The 22,238-nt window shown below is 41.8% G+C and overlaps 1 protein-coding gene and 1 non-coding gene across 5 annotated transcripts in view; both read left to right on the top strand.

Moving 5' to 3' along the window:
• ERG (ETS transcription factor ERG) overlaps positions 1-22,238 on the top strand; it is a 217,829-nt gene that overhangs the window by 18,245 nt on the left and 177,346 nt on the right. The window lies entirely within an intron of this gene.
• Positions 17,690-17,837, top strand: LOC142826623 (U4 spliceosomal RNA). Its single transcript, XR_012900855.1, has one exon. It is a non-coding gene; the product is annotated as a U4 spliceosomal RNA (small nuclear RNA).

Raw genomic sequence — 22,238 nt, 5'->3', positions numbered from 1 at the left:
ATGGGTAATGCTAGTAATAATAATTTGTTATAAAAACAGGATTGTGTAGAAGTGGTCGAAACCACTCCAGCTTATAGTAGTTTGCTACTGCAGTATTTGGGGCAATGATTGTTTTTAATAAAGGCAGATGTTAGTGGGAATGTTTTCTCAGACTAGCCTTGATTCTAAATACACATACAGTAGCTATTATGGATGGTTCCATGCAGCTGCATTACATTGACTACAATGTTTTCTCTTATTCAAAAATGGAAAGTTTTTTGGATCCTTTCCCCCCTCCCCCAAATGGCAATTGTGACTTATTCAAAACAAAAATCAAAGAAGAAACACATTTGGTTAAAAGGCAAGAGAAACAGAACCATGCCAGGGCAGATTTTTATGGAAATGCTCTCTGAAGTATTTCCATGAAAAGGCAACTTATTCACTCACAGATGGAGGCTGGTTTTTCATAAGGCTGAGGATAATGTACCACACCCTGATGCTGAACATGGTGTATAAACTTTTTACATATTTTAAAATTAGTCAATAAAGAGGCCATGTTTAAGACATAAAGCTCTTCTTCTTTACTGTGATATAATCAAGTTATCCTGTAAGAGGAAAAAGTAAACCAGGAAAAATGGATTTTATGGAAAAAAAATTATGATATAAAACTGCACCAATGAATAGGCTATTGAAATGGAAAATTACAATTTCATAAAAAGCCCAACATCACTTAAATAATGTTATAATTATATAACATTTAAGTCTCATAAGCTCTCCGTGCACTGAGTTTCTGTTTAATTCAGTGGAAATTTCATACAGAGACAGATTTCAGGAGCAGCCTAAAAAAAGCCTAATTATGTTTCCATTGAAGTCAAGGGGCCTTTTGTCATTCACTTCAACAGGAGTAGGATTAGATCTCAAAAATAAGAAAAAGTAAAACTGTTAAAACCAGAGTGAGGTCAGGACCTCAGAGGAAGAGACAGAATGGGGGCAGGGCTGCAGAGCAGAGTTGGAGTACCCCTGGTAGTTCCATAATTGAGGTTGCTTTGAGGTTTGCAGGTCTGTGCCTAGAACCTACAATAAGTTTTGCACTCCTTGCAGTTTGGAGTTCATCACAACCAGGATTGCGACCAGTGTTGGGTGTAAATCCCTTAGTTTAATACATAAAAAAATGTATCAGCACCAAATGTATATAACATTTCCTCTCACATAAAGACTGAATTTTCAGGAAACTCATAAGTGAGACCCTCTTCCTGCAAACTATTAGACACGCGTATGCAAGAGTCTGCATGATTTGGGCCTAAATCTGTTCTGTAGTTTAGGAATTAGCAGTTGAAAATAACCCCTTTTCAAAACTTACTGTTTGAGTCTGACATTTATTTGGCTCTCTCTAGCTAACAAATAGCTGGGTTATGACAGTTCAAAGTTTAGATTCATGCAGCTTTAGACTAAATTTCCAATATAAGCTACTGATGTGCATTTGACTTTGTGTGTCTAATACTGTGTTTGTATTAGAAGGGAATAAGTTGAGATGTGTAAGTTGTCACTGTGGTAGTGTACAGGCAGTCCCCGAGTTACGCGGATCCGACTTATGTCGGATCTGCAGTTACGAACGGGGATTTTCTCGCCCCGGAGGACTGGAGGACACCAGGTCCCGCTGCCCGCCTCCTCCGGGGTGAGAAAAGCTGCTCCCCGTCTCCCTGGTCTGCTGGGGGAGCCAGCAGACCAGGGAGACGCTGAACAAAGCGGCGGAGGACCCGGGCCGGACCCGCGGCGCTTCCAGCTGATCTGGAAGCGCCGCGGGTCCGGCCCGGGTCCTCTGTGGCTTTGCTCAGCGTCTCCCTGATCTGCAGACCAGGGAGACGCTGAGCAAAGCCGCGGAGGACCCGGGCCGGACCGCGGCGCTGATCTGGAAGCGCCGCGGTCCAGCCCGGGTCCTCCGCCGCTTTGCTCCGCGTCTCCCTGGTCTGCTGGGGGGGGGAGGGGAGAACGCAGCTAGTGCCCCCCCCAGCAGACCAGGGAGATGTGGAGCAAAGCCCGGGGCCTGTGGTAGAGCAGGTGGGGCACTGCCGGTTGGTCCCGCAGCACCGCTCCTTGGCGCTACTGGACCAACCCGGCAGCACCCCAGCTGCTCTGCCCCAGGCGTCCTGATTCAGCCACTGCTGATCAGTTTCAGCAGTGGCTGAATCAGGACACCTGGGGCAGAACAGAACAGCTGGGGTGCTGCTGGGTTGGTCCAGTAGCGCCGAGGAGCGGCCGTGCTACTGGACCAACCCAGCAGCCCCCGAGCTGCTCTGCCCCAGGCGTCCCCAAGTCAGCCGCTGCTGAAACTGACCAGCGGCTGACTACAGGAAGCCCGAGGCAGAGTTGCTCTGCCCCGGACTTCCTGGAATCAGCTGCTGATCAGTTTCAGCAGCAGCTGACTTGGGGACGCCTGGGGTTCTTAAGTTGAATCTGTATGTAAGTCGGAACTGGTGTCCAGATTCAGCCTCTGTTGAAACTGATCAGTTTCAGCAGCGGCTGAATCTGGATGCCAGTTCCGACTTACATACAGATTCAACTTAAGAACAAACCTACAGTCCCTATTTTGTACGTAACCCGGGAACTGCCTGTATTATGTGTAGATGTGATGCTAAGTCATTTGGGATGATAATGTTAACTAGTAATTTCCTAGATTTGTATTAAAGATATTTAATTTACTTTGGTTTGAATAATTTAAAGAGATGGCCCCACAAAGGCTCTAGGCATTCTGTCTCTTAATCACAATAATAACAGAACCTCAGTAGCATTAAAACTAGAATCGTGCAAAGAAAGGTAAATCCGTTTCATAACAGATTTTGATATAACACAATTTGGTTTTATTCCAATTAGAAGAAACTTTTATCAAAATCAGGAATTCCAATGAAACACTTAGACTTCAACCAGTTTTGTTGCAATTTTTCTCACCAGCTGTAATTAGAAACAATCATTAAGATAGCTGCTTTTTATCCTTTCATTGTTCTGGGAGCATATTCTCCACTCCCTTTAAAAACCCTATCAAACAGATGTTCTCTGCACCACTCATAGAGGGTCACCAAATCTGGGCTATTTTGGATCAAGTGTGTACGTGCAAATTCTGTGAATACTTACCATCTCTTGTACAACGAAGGGGAGGATCAAGTTTATTTGCATCCACTGATCACAGCTGTGGCATAATGGCATTGTGTGAGGCATGGCCTCTCAAATAATGAAGTCATCATGTTATGTAGGGTTGTATAGGACATAACCAACATCTTGAACTCCACCTGGGATGAAATGCTGACCCATTGAAATCAATGGCAGTTTTGCCACTGACCCTCGATGAAACTGGGTTTCACCTCTGGCATCAGTTGAGGGTCAGTGCAGCTCTCGGAGAACTGGTATGATCAAAGGAAGATGTTCCACACTGCAAGAGAACTGTTGCATTCTGTACAGGCTTCAGTCTCTGAATGGTTTCATGATACAGGCCATGTAACATGAAATATGGTATGTTCATTATGAGGTAACACAGCCATCGATACCGGTAGTAAAGTCTGCAGCTGAACGGAAAAGCTGTAACCTTCTGTCCAGAGGCAAATGATAGAAGGCTCACTGGATTACTGCTGTTATGTGACCATCTAACAGCAGCTGTATGTAGGGCTATGTGTGCTTAAAGCTCACCTCAAAGATGGTTACCTTATTGGTAATGGACATCAGACATATTTCATCCATCAAAGGGACTATATTACCTCCAGTATCTCCTCAGGCTCTTTCCCCCTCACCGACCATCATCACTTCAGTTTTGTCGGGACTGAGCTTTAGCTGGTTCACTCTCACCCATTCCATAATTTTAGTGAGGCAGTGACTGAGGTACTGAACTGCATCATCTGAATTAGATGAGGGAGAGCCATATAGTTGCGTGTCATCAGCATGCAGAAAACACGGCACCCCATGCTTCCTTAGAGATACTCCTCCTGGACTCATAGACAAATGGAGGCAAAAGACTGGTACTCTGTGACATCTCACATTTAAGAAAGCTTTGTAAAGAGAAACAGTTGCCTATAACTCCCCATGGAAATCATTCTGAGAAAAAAAGAACAAAGTCAATCTCCATTCCTGAGTCAACAACAACTTTGTGGTCAAGAATATAAAAAGCTATTGATAAAACTAATAACACCAGCATGGACATCTGACCTTCATGTGTAGATTATCAACCATCACAACCACTGCAGTCTCTGTGCCAAAGCCAGATTTATATCCAGAGTGACAAGGTCTAGGACATAAAAAGTACCTAGATCCTGTAAGAGCTGTCTGAGGGTATGTCTACACTACCCCGCTAGTTCGAACTAGCGGGGTAATGTAGGCATCCCGCAATTGCAAATGAAGCCCGGGATTTGAATTTCCCGGGCTTCATTTGCATAAGCGGGGTGCCGCCATTTTTAAATCCCCGCTCGTTCGAACCCCGTGCCGCGCGGCTACACGCGGCATGAACTAGGTAGTTCGAACTAGGCTTCCCCATGAGGAGTAACGGTAGTTTGAACTAGGAAGCCTAGTTCGAACTACCTAGTTCGTGCCGCGTGTAGCCGCACGGCACGGGGTTCGAACGAGCGGGGATTTAAAAATGGCGGCGCCCCGCTTATGCAAATGAAGCCCGGGAAATTCAAATCCCGGGCTTCATTTGCAATTGCGGTATGCCTACATTACCCCGCTAGTTCGAACTAGCGGGGTAGTGTAGACATACCCTGACTGTGATCTGCTCCACAGTCTTACCCCCAATGGATGATGTGATACAGGTTTATGTTTAGGTAAACTATTAGCAAATGTAACTGAAGTCTAATGAAGTTTTTGTATGACAATATCTATATAGGTATATCTGAGACTTGTCAATGCTACTGTTTATTTTGTGACCAACAGCAGTTTTTTTATTCTTCCTATAAGAATCTCGAATAATTTACTGTTCTTTTCTGAAGTATGCTCAAGTTTTGAGAGATAGAAGAAAGAAAATTATCAAGTAGTTTTTGTGTTCAGGTGCTAAGGGCTTCTCCCATTATTTAAATGGCCCTAATGCAGTTTCTCCAGGCTCTCCTGAAATGTATAATTCTCAATAAATACTCCTTTTTTTCTCATTCTCACATTTAATGTCCTAATTTCTCAGAGTTTTCATTTCATCCAATTAAAATCTGAAATTTGCTGAGATTTTTTTGGGACAAAACAAACCTTTTTGTAGAAGAAATTAGAATACATTTTCGCATCCACGAGTCACCAGTGTACAGAACTTAAAAGATGTCATTATCTCTTCGTCTACCAACATCAGTAGAGTTGTGGAAATTGACTTGACTTTCTGCATTTGCTTTTGAGCTTCAAGTGATAAATTAGAGGTAAACATGCTAAGCACATTGCTCTACCATTCTCTTGGAATTTGTCACCATAAAACAGTCTAGGAACAGCATTTGAGTATGGCAGAGAAATGTATGGTTTAGTTTCTTTGTACAATGGCACTTATCAAGTACTCTAGTCTCTTCCTAAAGGCATACAAACCCCTCTTCACTTTGAGGTTTTGTTATAGCATAACTTTAAAATTAGAAGTAGTATGCTACTAATGGTTTGGGAAAGAATTCATATGAATATATTCAGTATACTTTTTAAAAGATTCTAGTTAAGGATAGGTAAAATGTAAATGTGTATATATTAACACTCCTCTGAAAGCAACTTTAGCAAAATAATTATACTCAGGTATTTGACTCACATGCATTGAGGAGCTGTGGCAATTCATGCAGCTGAGAATGTACTTCCGAGCCTTTGAGTTTTAATACTAAGAATTAAATCATGACTTCTGCTGTGTCGGTACAAATAGGCAAAGAGCAAATTGGGTATAGGAATCTTTTCCTTCCTCTAGGGCATTCAAATGAATAGAAGTCATGTCCAGATAATGAATTAGTCCCTGTCTGGCTTCCCCATGTTGATTTGTTTACTCTCCCTTCTACTATATTCTGTATAGGTTCTTATACTGTACTTATCAGTGTGGTATCTGAGGCCTTTCCTGTAGTGGATTTCATTTTGTGACTAGCATCTTGACATGTTGTTTTTTTCTCTCACTCACCATCCCAGTTAATCAGGGCTGGCCCGAGCCATTCACGTGCCCCGGGTCCCGGAAGTGCGATGCCGCCCCTGTGAGTGCGACGCATGTGTGGCCCCGCCCCCGGGCACCCGGTGCATGCGTAGCGCCGCCCTGGGCACGTGGAGCATGCGTGGTGCTGCCCCTGCCCGGCCTGGCAGCCCTGCATGGTGCCCCCTACAATAGAGTGCCCCGGAAGGTAGCCCGGTCAGCCCGTAGCTTGGGCCGACTCTGCAGTTAATGTATTTAGGGGTCAGTCCCCTGAGGAGCTGAGCATACTCTCGATAAACTCAGTGGGACTTGCAGGTGCTCAGCATCTCCTAGGAATGCTCATCACCTTGTAGAATTATGCCATGATGAAGTAAACAGAATAACAGCTGGCATCACATAAGGACACTATGGCTATGTCCACACTGCACAGTTATTTTGGAATAAGCTATTCCGGAATAGTTATTCCAAAATAGCTTATTTCAAAATAGCACTTCTACACTTCACAGAAGCCACAAAATTAGTCCGAGGCAGGCTTCCATAATGTACATGTACTATTTAGATTTAGTGCCCTAGGAGGAATAACTTAGAATCGCTCCAGTGAGGGGTTATTTCGAAATAGCAGAAGTGGAGCGTCTACACACGCCTTATTTCAAAATAGGTATTATTCTTTGAGAATGAGGTTTATAGAAGTTGGAATAATTATCCGTTATTTTTCAAATTAATGCTTGCACAGTTATTTCGGAATAATAGCCATTATTCTGAAATAATTTTGCTGTGTAGACACACCCTAAGAAGAATATATATTCCTGTCCTGCCACCAGCAAATCCCTGTCCTCCAGGAGTCTTCAGCAAAAGATGCACTGATTGGTGCCCATACTCCCTCTCATGGAATCTTCCAACTCAGTATTTACATCTATTAAATATAAAATGCCATGAACAATAAATCAGTATTGTGCCTGGACATAAGTGGAACACTTGCGATGACTGAGAAAAGGGGTTCTATTACCAGAGGTTCACAACACCCGTTCATTCAATACAGAACAGAATATTAACTCTTTCGATGATGTCACAGGAAAAAACAACAACAGTTTAGTATTGTTGCATTATGTTAGTTTGAAAAGATATGTAAATATCACTGGAAAAATTAAAAATGGCCCAGCAGATGTTATAAATAACAATAGCTGTCTCAGAGTGAATGAACACAAGGCTGAGTTCAATCTGCTTTAGTACATAAACTGTTAGTGTAGTGCTCTTGTGGTTTATGATGTCAAAAGTGCATTGGAGTGAATTACAGCCTTCTGTTAACTCTGGGACCATTTATTATCCTGTGTGAAGCTGAATATGTGTTTCACTGCAAGAAACAATTAATATAATGTTTTTCCTAAAAAAAGAAAATCAGTGTATATCAATGCTTTGCTTCCCTCCCTCCCTTCATACTAAGCATTAGAAAGGGGATATTGCATCTTTAAACTAAGTCCCCGGTGCCTACATTTTTCAACCCACCACAGGAAAGTTCATAGAGTGTGTCCAGAAAGATGTTTTTGTTCCCCCACCTTGGGTTTCAGTCCCTAGACTGCCAATTAAATTATCCCATAAATCCTCCATTATAGGTAGTAAAACCTAATTTTAGATTTCCTGCCCTCTCCAGTGTCTTGCCTGATTGCTACCAGTTGGATAGAGGCTCAACCTGTTAAGCAGACAATTGTAGTGAATTGGTGTTTTTTTCTAGGCCACATGTGGAGACCTTTTTAATATGTGGAATTTGGTTATAATTCTCTCTGGCTATCTTTTACCTTTTAATTGCTAAAACTATTTGTAAGGCTGCAACTTAGACATCTGTAATTTATTTTTCTGCAGACATTTTCTGTGGGAGAAAAAGTTATTGAAATTTAGATTCAGAGAAACAATAATGTAGTTTGCTACAGTTAAAATAATATTGGAGAATTAGCTCTTAGATAGCTTTTGTGAAAGACTGTCCAGATATGGCAAACACATTTACACCATTCCTAAAATGTAAGATGAAAACATTTTAGGCTATCTGAAAATTAACTAGTTCTTTCCCTGTTTCCCCAAATTGATTAGCTCTCCCCAAATAATGTTTGTTTTTTAGTGGCAGAGTCTGCTAACTTTTCTTATGGTGAACAGCACTTTACTCAACAATGGTCCAGTTGATTTCTTTAGGGAAGAAACTGCCTTTTTTATTTTTGTTTGTATAGCTTCTAGCAAGTTGGGACCCTGTTCCATGACTATAGCAGTAATACAAATAAATAATATACAGTAATCTCATTTGTCAAGTAAGATGCTATGTAATGTGAGTAAGGGGGTCAGAATCTAGTCTCTTTGGTTCCAGGCTGTGAACTCCTACTGACTTCTGGACAAGTAGACCTTACATGAATCCACAAGTAGAGCAATTCTTTCACTGGGATTCCTTTTGAATGCAAAGGTTCTGCCTGCGTGGAGCTCAGGAAAAAATTGGAGTCCAAAGACTAAAAAAAATTGACCTCCCCCCCATGTAAATATTTCTCTGGTATTTTGACTAGAACTGGTTCATCCAAGTTCTAAAGTGCTTGAGAAAGCTTGAGGACACCTCACTTGAAAACTAGCAGGAGCTTTCTTAGTCAAAAGTGGCTGGGTTAGTGGTCTGTCAGGAGTAACTTTTTTTGTTTAAATCTCCAGAACAGAACAATAAGGAAGTTGTTGTAATGCTTATTACAAGATAAGGGGCCAGTCTTATTAATACTTGTACATTTGTGTATCTCTGCTCATGTAATCGAATTGAAAGCAAAAGGACTACAGGCAGTCCCCGGGTTACGTACAAGATAGGGACTGTAGGTTTGTTCTTAAGTTGAATATGTATGTAAGTCGGAACTGGCATCCAGATTCAGCCGCTGCTGAAACTGATCAGTTTCAACAGCGGCTGAATCTGGACACCAGTTCCACTTACATACAGATTCAACTTAAGAACCCCAGGCATCCCCAAGTCAGCTGCTGCTGAAACTGATCAGCAGCTGATTCCAGGAAGCCCAGGGCAGAGCAACTCTGCCTCAGGCTTCCTGTAGTCAGCCGCTGGTCAGTTTCAGCAGCAGCTGACTTGGGGACGCCTGGGGCAGAGCAGCTCGGGGGCTGCTGGGTTGGTCCAGTAGCGCGGCCGCTCCTCGGCGCTACTGGACCAACCCAGCAGCACCCCAGCTGCTCTGCCCCAGGCGTCCTGATTCAGCCACTGCTGAAACTGATCAGCAGCGGCTGAATCAGGACGCCTGGGGCAGAGCAGCTGGGGTGCTGCTGGGTTGGTCCAGTAGCGCCAAGGAGTGGTGCTGCGGGACCGACCGGCAGCGCCCCACCTGCTCTACCACAGGCCCCCGGCTTTGCTCCACGTCTCCCTGGCCTGTTGGGGGGGGTACTAGCTGCGTCTCCCCCCAGCAGACCAGGGAGACGCGGAGCAAAGTGGCGGAGGACCCGGGCCGGACCGTGGCGCTTCCAGATCAGCGCCGCGGTCCGGCCCGGGTCCTCCGCGGCTTTGCTCAGCGTCTCCCTGGTCTACAGACCAGGGAGACGCTGAGCAAAGCCACGGAGGACCCGGGCCGGACCCGCGGTGCTTCCAGATCAGCTGGAAGCACCGCGGGTCCGGCACGGATCCTCCGCCGCTTTGCTCAGCGTCTCCCTGGTCTGCAGACCAGGGAGACGCTGAGCAAAGCACCGCGGGTCCGGCACGGGTCCTCAGACCAGGGAGACGCTGAGCAAAGCCGCTGAGGACCCGGCCGGACCCGCGGCCGCTTCCAGCTGATCTGGAAGCGGCCGTGGGTCCGGCCCCGGGTCCTCCGCCGCTTTGCTCCCCGTCTCCCTGGTCTGCTGGCTCCTCCAGCAGACCAGGGAGACGGGGAGCAGCTTTTCTTGCCCCGGAGGAGGCGGGCGGTGGGACCAGGCGTCCCGCCGCTCCAGTCCTCCGGGGCGAGAAATCCCCGTTCGTAACTGCGGATCCGACATAAGTCGGATCCGCATAACTCGGGGACTGCCTGTACTGTGATTCAGGTTATGCGCATGCAGCATCAGACTGTCTCACCCAACCTTTCATGATCACTGCCTTTTTAACCTGTAGGCTGCATTACTTTAAAACATTTTATGTAGAACTGTGTGAAAACCACTCCTTTGCAGCTATTGTATGATTACACAAAAGTTCTTGTATTGTAGAAAAGAAAAGGCTTGCTATGATGGACTGTAGGTATTTTATGTGCAATATTCTCCCAAGTGCAAAGTTTTATGGAATTGTATAAAGAGCACCAACAATCAAATAGAAATTGAAATATGTTTCATTGTTAAAATTATCTCCATTGCATGCACATGAACACACATTATCATAAGGCTTATACGATGGGAATATTATCACTTATTGAATGATCAGTGAAGTGTTTTTTTAAAAGGAAAACACATAATGAATAAAATGGACTGTGCTAATAATTCAAAGAAAAAAGAAAGGTCAAAATTAGGGCCTATCAGCCCTGATAGTGTCTCTATAAAAATAAAGAAAATGTTACGTGAAATCTCCCTGTAATATTATTTAGGTGTTGTAGGATCCACAATGTAATAGAGGTTTTCCAGTCAGACAGAAAGGAAAAGCCTCTTCTCTAAATCTGAAGACAGACACAGGTTTGTAGACAAAGAAAAAGGGAAATGGGGAACAACAGATGATTTTTCTATATTGAAATTATCTGTATACCTAAAACTGTGCACAGTATATGGAAGTAAGTACTAACATTTGTGTATGTTCAGAGCCCTGTGTACTCTGCAATTTCTTGGCCATCTAATTTGCTCTAGTCCTTGCCATAAAATTGTAATATATGTTCCAAACTTTAAGCTTAAAGGGTTAGGTTTACAAAGGGACGTAATCGTATAACTGCCACTTTAAGCACCTAAATACCAACATTTAGGTGCCACTGGTACTCACGGAACCCCTGCTCAACTGCTGCCAAACTATGTATTGCCTCAGCACAAGTTCCCTAGCCATCTGTGTTTCTGTGTCTGTCTGGCCCACGAAAGCTCATCATCTAATAAACCATCTTGTTAGTCTTTAAAGTGCTACATAGTCCTGTATTTTGTTTGGACATAAGCACTAAGGCTACGTCTAGACTGCAAGCCTCTTTCAAAAAAGAGCATCTAGACTACAACCAGTACTTTCGAAAAAGCAAGCTGCTTTTTCGAAAGAGAGCTCCGAGGCAGTCTGGATGCTCTCTTTTGAAAAAGCACAGTTTGCATTACGTAGCACCTTTTTTCGAAAGAGCACTTTCAAAAAAAGATGTTATTCCTTGTAAAATGAGGTTTTCTGCTGTTGAAAAAAGTGCCGCGTTCTTTCAATTTACTTTAGAAAGAATGCAGCAGCAGTCTAGATTCAGGGGAAGTTTTTTAGAAAAAAAGCCACTTTTTTGGAAAAAACCCTGTAGTCTAGACACACCCTTACTGCATCACTTTAAGAGGAAAGGTAGTGCTCCTCACCCATGTGGCATTGATCCAGTAGGCATGCTCAGAGCATACCTACTTCCATATGAAATGTGAGTGGGAGAACAACCTCCCTCAGAACTTCTAGCTCATTGGGCAGGTACTAATCTAGGGTGTGGGAGACACTCACTTTAAGTTTCCCCCTCATAATGAAAAGGGAGAAGTTAAGCATGGTTTTATCGAACAAACTTAAAAAACAACTTATGACCTTGCAGCACCTTAGACACTAACAGAACATGTAGATGGTATCAGTTTTCCTGGGCACAGCCCACTTTTTCATCACGTTTGTGTCCACAAAAGCTCATGAAACCATCTACATGTTTTGTTAGTCTCTAAGGTGCTGATGAAAGGCCATTCGTTGCTTCCTAAGTTTGTCCAGTTACAGACTAACTTGGCTACCCCTCTGAGGATTCTGTAGAGTCTGAGGTAAGCAGCCTATTTATTGCACTGTGGAGAATTCTGATGTGTGTCTCCCTCAATCTTTTCTGATGAACCTGTTTGTGTGTGTGTGAGACAGTGACAGAGACCGAGAGCAAACACACTCATGAGACTGACTCTGTAGTCGGGTGATTAGCATACTCATCCAGGGTTGCCAGGTGTCTGGTTTTTACCTGGACAGTCTGGTAATTATGTCTTCTGTCCAGTAAATCCCCCCCCCCCCCGAAAATACTGGCATGTACACCAATGCAAGTGTCTGCTCAAGTCTGGAAAGAGAATGAAACAAGAGTGCCCCATGGAGTGCCCCATCCATCTAGGGGACTTAAGTCTGAAGCCTAATGCTGACAATGTGAATGTCAACATGGTTAACTATTTCTCAGCTGACCATTACTATGGCCCTACCAAATTCACGGCCATGTAAAATGTGTCATGGACTGTGAAATCTGTTCTTTCCCCTTGGAAATCTGGTCTTTTGTGTGCTTTTACCCTATATGATCCAGATTTCACAAGGGAAACCAGCATTTCTCAAATTAGGTTCTCCTAACCCAAAAGGGAGTTGCAGGGGGGGCTGCAGTATTGCCACCCTCACTTCTGCATTGCCTTAGAGCTTGGCAGCTAGAGAGTGATGACTGTTGGCTGGGCATCCAGCTCTGAAGAGGGCACTCCAACAACAGAAGTGCAGAAGTAAGCATGTCAATATCCTTTACTTCTGTGCTGCTGCTAGTGGTGGCTCTGTCTTCAAAGCTGGGCCATGTCCAGCAGCCTGCACACTCCAGCTGCCCATATCTGAAGGCAGCGCTGCAGCTAGCAGCAGCCGCACAGTAGTAAGGGTATCAGTACTGCAACCCCTCCTCCAATAACTTTGCAACCCCTCTGCCTCCAACTCCTTTTTGGGTCAGGAGCCATTACAGTTACAAGACCATGACATTTCAGATTTAAATAGCCGAAATAATGAAATTTACTATTTTAAAAATCTTATGAATGTGTAATTGACCAAAATGGAGCATGAATTTGGTGGGGCCCTAATTTTACATACCAAGTTGTTAGCAACAGCTTCCTGTGTGCCAAAGCTCCTATTTCCCCTTGACAATTTCTTCAATGAAGTGATGCATTTTCAGTACAAAATGAAGAGCACTCAGAAAATTTAAAACATAGGAGACACAAAAAATTAATTTAATTTCAATATTAAATTTAAGAAAATAAGGAATTCTGTACTGACTATGGGTACTTTTATATTTACCTCAATAAATATCTCACTTTTGAAATGTAAATTAAAGCTGCCTTAGAAGATGTAGTCTCCTGCATTGGGAGTGTGAGAAAATCCAGCTGCCCTATTGCAGAATTCAAGCTAAGCTTGCTGTAGAGCTGTTAGGTCCTAATTATGCTATTGTAACAAGCAAAAATGTCACTTGGTACCTTAAAAAGATAGGAGGTATAGGAGTTTATTATTTTGAGTATTACTGATGCTTTATTATTAATAGACTAGTGGGGATTTTTGCAAAGACTTCAGTGAGCCATAAGAGCTTACATTAGTAAATCTCACATTTATTGATGTAACTGCATGTTGGGTCTTGCGGTCTTTTCAGCCTAAAAGGAGCCAAGATACTGGAAATGCAATTATTTTGATTGATTTTTAGAGATCACAAATATCTTCTTTAGGATCTGATTTATTCTGAGTCTCGTGACTCTAAAGAGGAATCACAAAATCACCCAAGACGGGGTATATACTGCTCTCTAGGATAAACTGTGTATTCATTACTAGAGTGAACCTTGGCAGAGAGTAGTTAGAATTAGCTGGCACCATCAAGGCTGCTTTACTTTATGAGCTGCAAAGTTGTATGAGTTTTATACATTCATTTTTTTCTGCTTTAGGGCCCAATCCTACCGCCAGCAAAGTCACTGACAAAACTCCTATTGATTTAATTGGCACAGATACTGTAAGAGCTGTGGGGGATGAAACTATGTGCCTCCAGTCCAATTAGATGCTAAGTACTATATTCGCTCACTGAAGATAATGGGAGTGTGGTACATTAGCAGCTTGAAAGGAGTGTGTATTCCTTGCAGGATCAGCCCCATAAGGGACAAATAAATGCATTCCATGCTCACCTGTGCCCAGTAAGTTCTGGGAGCAGCTGAGGGGTGTAAAGAAAGAGCTATTTGTAACTCTCTGAACTTGGAGTCAGTTCTCCACGATTCCATTTTTAGCATAGTTTAAAACAGCCTTAATTCTGCTCTACATTAGCTAGCTTGCTATGACCCCAGTTATTTTGAAAGAACTCCTCTTATTTTGAAATCACAAGCTTAGAGTCCACACTACCAAGCCCATTATTTCAAAATAAGGGGCTGGTTATTTTGAAATAATAACTCCCACTTTCTATGAGGAATAACGCTTATTTTGAAATAGTAATTTCAAAATAGTGATAGTTTGGATGTTCCACTGCTGCTGTTTTGAAATAATTATTCACCAGAGTCATTCAAAGTAATTACTCCCCAGAACTTCCTGGGGCTCTAAGTCGAGGTAGCATGTCCATACTAAGGGAACCTGCCTCAGACTAATTTTGAGGCTTCCCTTTAGTGTGGACATGCAATTTCAAAATAGTTATTTTGGGAGTTATTATTTCAAAATAAGTTATTTTGAGGTATGTCAATTGCATATCTTATTTCAAAATAGTTTATTTCAAAATTGGGAGCGTCTACACATCACTTATTTGGAAATAGAGCACTCTTCCTCCAACTTCCCGTACTCCTTGTATAATGAGGGTTACAGGAGTTAGAGTAAGAAGTCCTCCAGCTTGACAGTGTTTCGACATTATTTCAAAATAATTGCCTGTTGTGTAGATGCGGACAAAGTTATTTCAAAATAATACTAGTTATTTCGAAATAATGTTGCTCTGTAGATGTACCCTAAGAGATTTATGAGGTCATGAGCTTTCGTGGGTAAAACCCACTTTATAAGATGAGTTGGAGTGGAAGTTACAGAATCTGGGGTGTATATTTACCTTGTTGAGCTTGTCTTGAAGTGGGTGACTTCTGGGTACTCATTTGGATCTGTCAGTGTGTTTCCTTGCTTCCCCAGGTGGATATTTAAGTTTTAAGAATGCTTGATAAAGATCTATGTCTAATGGGTAAGGGTAATAGAAACATACATGAATGTTTCACCTGCTCCTCTTTTATCCTGGTCACTTTCTGAGTCCCTAAGAAAATTAGCATTTTCTCTAAAGAGTAAGTTTGTTCCTTTACTAGCAATTCCTTTTCTTGTCCTAAACCATATATATACTAGGAAACTATTTCAAAATAACTAAATTCAATTTAATAACTCCCAATTTTACAGAATCGAAATAGTGTGTCCATACTACAAGAAGGCTTGAAATTAGTCTGAGGCAGGCTCTGTTAATGTGGACACGCTACTTTGACTTAGAGCCCCAGGAAGCCCTGTGGAGTCATTAGTATGAATGACTCTGGGGAGTAGTTATTTCACAATAGCGGCACAAATTGGGAATTAGATTTTCTGAACTGCTGTGTACTACAGAAATACATTTTTTCATGGCCCTTTGGACACCCAGAGCTTGCCAGATCTTTTCTTACTTGTGTTGTGGAGTGGCATAGAAAGAAGGTAGGACTGTAACTGTGGAATGCTGGACTCCACTTGAGGATGAATTCCCCCAGGATCCTAGTGCCACTTTCTATTTGTGTATAGCACTTACTTGGAAAGAGTTCTGAGTTGTGACCTTCTGAATTCAGGAGTGTATCTACCAGGCAAGATATATTGAGTTAATAATTATAGCAAATAACTGATCAGAGTGTTTGCATGGTTATGAAATGAGAGATTCTAAAATCAAAACTGAGACTTCATGTTGGACACTTGAAAACCATGGGCCTGATTCTCTTTTGCCTTTCATCTCATGTAGTCAGCCAGTTCAAAATAGGTATAAGGCACTGCCAGATAAGAATGGTAGGATTTTACACCAACTTTGCAGAAACATGAGTATATGAAGTGAAAGGTAATAGAGAATCAGGTCCAGTAGATCTGAACATCTCTACTTCCCTGAGGAAATATGACACATATTTGTAGTCTGTTAGGGTGTGTCTAGACTACATGCCTCCTTCGATGGAGGCATGTAGATTAGCCAGATCGGAAGAGGGAAATGAAGCCGCGATTAAAATAATCGCGGCTTCATTTAAATTTAAATGGCTGCCCCGATCTGCCGATCAGCTGTTTGTCGGCAGATCGGGGCAGTCTGGACGCGATGCGCCGACAAAGAAGCCTTTCTTCATCGGCACAGGTAAACCTGGTTTCACGAGGCTTACCTGTGCCGATGAAGAAAGGCTTCTTTGTCGGCGCATCGCGTCCAGACTGCCCCGATCTGCCGACAAACAGCTGATCGGCAGATCGGGGCAGCCATTTAAATTTAAATGAAGCCGCGATTATTTTAATCGCGGCTTCATTTCCCTCTTCCGATCTGGCTAATCTACATGCCTCCGTCGAAGGAGGCATGTAGTCTAGACACACCCTTAGTGATGCTGCTCAAATCTCAAAATATTCAGAGGTTCATTTAAGATAAGCATGCTCATCCAGTATATGTCTGAACATTTTTCAATTGAGAAAATGAAGGCCAGAAATGCCCCAAGATGAGTTTCTCCATGAAGTTTTCAACAAGCCTGATTTCAAAATCTGGAAAGGAAGAGAAGCATGTACATTTAAATAAACAATACTGAACTTTTCCTAACCTCACTAAATGTTTGGGTGCAGTTTGATTTTTTTTGTGTGTGACAATTTAGGTCATTTCATCTTTTACTAGAATGTATATTTTCCATCCTTAAATGCAAGAAAGTCTTATTTTGTAAAATCATTTCAATAAATGTGAGTGCTTTCTACAGCACTATGAATGTTTTCTATTCTTTTCTTAAACAACTTTCTTCAATAGCCCACGTGACTTGCTCTAGATGTAAAGTGCTATATTTATGATTCTACTTCTGTTTGGTTTTGATTCCAGAGGTTGGGACTATGTTTGTACTTTGGTGAGTTTCCTTAAGGGGGTTACTTTGGCTCTATGCCAACTCTCATTGAACTCAATAGAAAGACTCAGATTGATTGAAAGCTTTTGTTCTAAGAACATAAAAATGGCCGTACTAGGTCAGACCTATGGTCCACCTAGCCTATTATCCTGTCTGCCCACAAAGCCAATCAGAGATGCTTCAGAGGGAATGTACAGAACAGGGCAATTATCAAGTGATTCACCGCCTGTCATCCATCTTCAGCTTCTGATGTTTACCCCTGTGTAAACCAAATGGAAGTTAAATTGACGTCGGACACCTTTATTCTGAAATGAGAATGTCCTCATACAGCTTTGCACTGAAATATCAAAAGACGTGAATTAAAATGGATTTCATGATTTTGGCGCAACTTTGTGTGTAGCCCAGTCCTCAAGTTACTGGCTGAACTGGCATCACTGGTGGAAAAAGTAGAGTTTGTAGTTAGGCATTTAACATTTTCTGTGGGCAGTGGCAATACTGTAGCCTAGCGTTTCTCAAACTGTGGGTCCTGACCCCCTGGGGAGTCGTGAGCAACATAGAGGGGAATCGCAAACAACTTAGAGGTGGGTTGCGAGCAACTGAGAGGCTGGTTGCAGCAGTGGAGAGGGGGGTCATGAGCAACTGAGAGGGGGGTCGCGGTATCACTAGTTTGAGAACCCCTGCTGTAGCCTGTAAGGTTTAACCGAGGCATAGTTATTGCTAATTGAAAACTTTTCCTTAAATGGCATTTCATTTAATGTTGTGTGACAAAAATTCTCAATGAGAGCAAAGAGTGAAAATCTTTGGATTTAATGGGCCAGATGCTAGAAGTATGCTGATTTACACTAACCAGAGATCTGACCCATTGTGGTTTTAAATTCCAGGTACTCCCCTTCCATTTAACTAAACAGGTCCTAATGAAGCCATTAGGGATTTTGTATAGATGGACACAGTACATACTGTAACAATTGTGCACTCATAATTTACCCTTTAAACTATTAAATACAGTAAAATCCTGGTACACTTCATTGTTTGCATCGTTTCATTGGGGTTCACATGAAAGTTTTGGGAACATCATCCCATTCAGATTAAAAATGTTCCCTTTTTTACATCCATAGAATAGACCTAATGGGACTAATTGTCCCTTAATCATTGACAGCTCCTTTGTCCTATTTATTCTCAGAATAGTATTTAGGGGGTTCTTTCTCGTTCTCACATTTTATCAGCTTTACGGAATGTACTAGGCGTGAGAGGGACAGTATTCTGACAAAATGGTTCATGTTTACCATAAAAGAGAACGAAAACTTTTTTCTTGTCATGAAGTCATCAGCATCTGTGTGTTGATATGTGCATTTGTGGGGTGGGATGAAGTTTTAAAAACAGCTCTCTGGACTCTTCTGAAAACCCAGAGCACTCTCCTACCCTTGCTCTTGTGCAACAAAGAGAAGAGAAATTGCAGTGATTGGTGATTTTAATTTGGACAGATTTTAATTTTATACGGACAGTGGCCTTGTGGCTTGGTCTAGTGGAAACCCTAAATCATTATGAGATTACTTGGCATTCTCAGAACAAATTCTTATCACAGTGTGTTCATTAGGTTTTATGCCCAGTTAATCCTTAAGAAACATATATTACTTCTACATACTACAAAGTAAATATATCTGAATAGTATTAATTCAGTCTTTGTTAAATATTCCCTCAAATGCACACTTTTAAACCTGTGGTATTTTGATTCTTTCTGCTTAATTTTTTGGCATTTTGATGTATGGTCAGTCCATTTCTCAAGTGTCCTTCTGTGCACGTGCATCTTTTCTTGTTAGGTAAGAGCATGTCCGAAGCCCATTGAAAGCAGTTGGAGTCTTCCCATTGACCATTAGCCCATCCTTACAGTCTACATTTGTGGTTGAGCCATTTAGCTTCTCAAGAGATTTCCTTGCAATGTCTGAACTGGTCAAAAAGAAACACTGGAAATATCTTTGTCCTTACAAACTGTCCTGTGGTGCCCACAGTTGTATATACTCGGTGCATAAGTAGTGAGGAGGAACAGTACTGGCTGCCCCACTACCCATTCATGTTTGACCCTCATGATTCTCTATGGCAGGGAGAGGGTTTGAGAGTCTGGCTCCAGTCCAGCCCCAAATGTCTACATCCTGAGTAATTTCTGTATGTGTGTATGGGGGTCTTGGGTGGGAGGGGTCTTGTCTCTGGACCCCCCAGAAAGGACTAGGGTCTCCGGCAGTGATTTAAAGGGCCTGGGACTTTGGTCATTGCTGCTGCTGCAGTAGCTACAGTGGTGGCTCAGAGTCCTGGGCCCTTTTAAATTTCCAGGCCCTGGGTCAACTGCCCCCTCTCCTCTGCCCCTGTTCGTGGCCATGTCTACCCCATAATTTTATAGCCAACAGTCAGTGTTCCCTGTAAGCCGGGTATTTGTGCAGCCACTCAGGAGACATTTAAATGCCCACAGCTAGGTTTTTGTTTCTTCTGGTGGTGGTGTTGCATGTAAAATATTATTTTGCACACGGATGAAAAATGTCTGGATATGGATGGAAAAGATTAAAGGAAGTATTTCCTACTGCCTGAGTCAATAGATATGGACAAGCCGTGCATATCTTACTGCAGTAAAGCCATACATGTGGCCCTATTTCTGCAGTTCTCCAGTCTGAGTCTAAGCTGAGAATCTAGTTTGGTGGGGCTAATTTATTTAATTATCCATTTTGCAATCTAGATGTGGCCTTAGAGTCATGTTGTAACAGTATATTGAATGAAAAAAAGTAATTTTTTCTTTGGTATAGGATTATAACTTAGAAATACCTAAAGGAGTACTATCAATTTACATGTTGAAGTTAGAAGTATCTTTTTTAACAGGATATATCAACTTAAAGTTGAACTTCTATATGATTTTTAAAACCACTTGCTATGATTACAAGTAACATATGATGATTATAACTGGCAAAGATTAGAGGAAACATATGTTTCCAGTTTGTTTATTGTGGGCAATCCCTTTTATTGTTACTACTATATAATCTCTGAGTTTATCCTGTTGTATTTGTGGGTATTTCACACAATAACAAAACCATTTTAAATATAGGAAAATGTGATTATAAAAGCATCAAAACTATCAGGGCTTGACAGTACCAAGTGCTGTGCCTGAAACTACCATTAATCCAGGCTTTGCCCTTGTCTACATTTTAAATCGATATTATTCCATTAAAGATTAATATTCTCTCTCTCTTTCTCCCTGGCTGTGTCTAGACTACACAGTTCTTCCGGAAAAAGATACGTTTCACAATTTGCGTATCTTTTTCTGCTTTTTTTTTTCAGAAGAGGCTTTTCTGACACTTGGCCCATCTACACTGGGCCAAATGTTGGAAAAAACCCTTTTTCGGAACATCCCTTCTTCCTCATGAAATGAGGTTTACAGAGATGCCAAAAAAATGGGTCTGCTCTTCTGAAAAAAAAAAGTCGGAAGAGCATATGTGTTCCTTTGACGAAGCACAGTTTTTCTGGGATACCTCTGATATCCTGGAAAAAGTCTGTAGTCTGGATGTATCCTCTCACCCTCATACGCGCTCGCACGCGCGCACACACACACACACACACACACACACACACACACACACACTTAATATTTGTGCCTTTAGCTGTAGTGGATAATGTTGATGTCAGGTCAGTGCAAGAAGTATGAACAGAGGTGCAGGAAAATGAAAAGGGGACCAAACTTGGAGAAAGGGAAGGAGTGGAAATTTTGTGTCATGATTAATGACCTGAAAATCAAAAATAGATCTTACAAAAAGTAGAAATATGGATAGGATGGGTGCAGAAGACTTTGTGGGGTTGCACAAGTGTGTAGGAAAAAAATTAAAAAGACTAAGGCACAAAATGAATTACACATAGCAAGTGACATAAAAAGCAATAGGAGATTCTATAAGTATATTAGGAGCAAGAAAAAGATGAAAGAAAAATATAGGCCCAGAACTTAGAGAGGAAGGAGAACTAATGATGGGAAACACCAAAAAAGGCTGAGGATTTAATGCCTATTTTGTTTCAGCCTTCACTAAAAATGTTAGTTGTGACCAGATAATTAACACAATCCATATTAACAACAATAGGCTGTGTCTACATTGGCACCCCTTCCGGAAAAGGGATGCTAATGTAGCACTTTGGAATAGGCAAATCCGCGGGGGATTTAAATATCCCCCCCGGCATTTGCATTAACATGGCTGCCGCTTTTTTCCGGCTTGGAGATAAGCTGGAGAAAAGCGCCAGTCTAGACGTGATTCTCCGGAAAATAAAGCCTTTTCCGGAGGATCTTTTATTCCTACTTGAAAGTTAATAAAAAATTAAAGGAGGGTTAAATAATCAATGAAAATCTACGTGGATTTGTAGAAAATAGATACTTTCAAACTAAATTGATATTTTTATGATGAGATTACAAATGTGGTCGATATTCATAAGAAGATTGATTGAATGTATTTAGTCTTCTGTAAGGCATTTGTCTTGGCACCACACAACATTTTAATTAAAAAATTAGAATGATACCAAATGAACATGGCACACATTAAATGGTTTAAAACTGGCTAACCAATAGGTCTCAAAATGTAACTGCAAATGGAGAATCATCACAAAACAGGTCTGTTTCCAGAGGAGTCCCACAGGGATTGTTTCTTAGCTCTGTGTTATTTAACATTTTTATAAATGACCAAGAAACAAACATAAAATTATCACGAATAAATTTTGCAAATGAAACTAAAATCGTGAGAGTGGTAAATAATTAGAACAAGTTTTTTGATTCAGAGCCATCTGGATTGCTTGGTAAGCTGAGTGAAAGCAGCCAATATGCATTTTAATATAGCTAATTGCATGTATATATATCCAGGAACAAATAACATAGTCCATATATGTAAAATGAGGGGTTCTAACCTGGGAAGCAGTGATTCTGAAAAAGATTGTGGGATTTGTGGAGGGTAATTGGATGAGCATGAGCCCCCAGTGTGATGTGGTGGCCAAAAGAGTTGAAGTGATTCTCGCATGCATAAAGAGAGGAATCTTGAATTGGAGTAGAGGAGTTATTTTACCTCTGTGTATGGCACTGGTGCTGCTACTGCTCAATACTATGCCCAGTTCTGGGGTCCACCATTCATAAAAGATGTTGGAAAATTGGAAATGGTTTAGTCTACCAGTTCCTACATGAGGAGTAAATATTTAATAATTTGTT

This window comes from Pelodiscus sinensis, chromosome 1 (genome assembly GCF_052426305.1).
Source record: "Pelodiscus sinensis isolate ZL-2025 chromosome 1, ASM5242630v1, whole genome shotgun sequence".
Taxonomy (NCBI): Eukaryota; Metazoa; Chordata; order Testudines; family Trionychidae; genus Pelodiscus; species Pelodiscus sinensis.
This window is presented reverse-complemented; position numbering and strand designations above follow the sequence as displayed.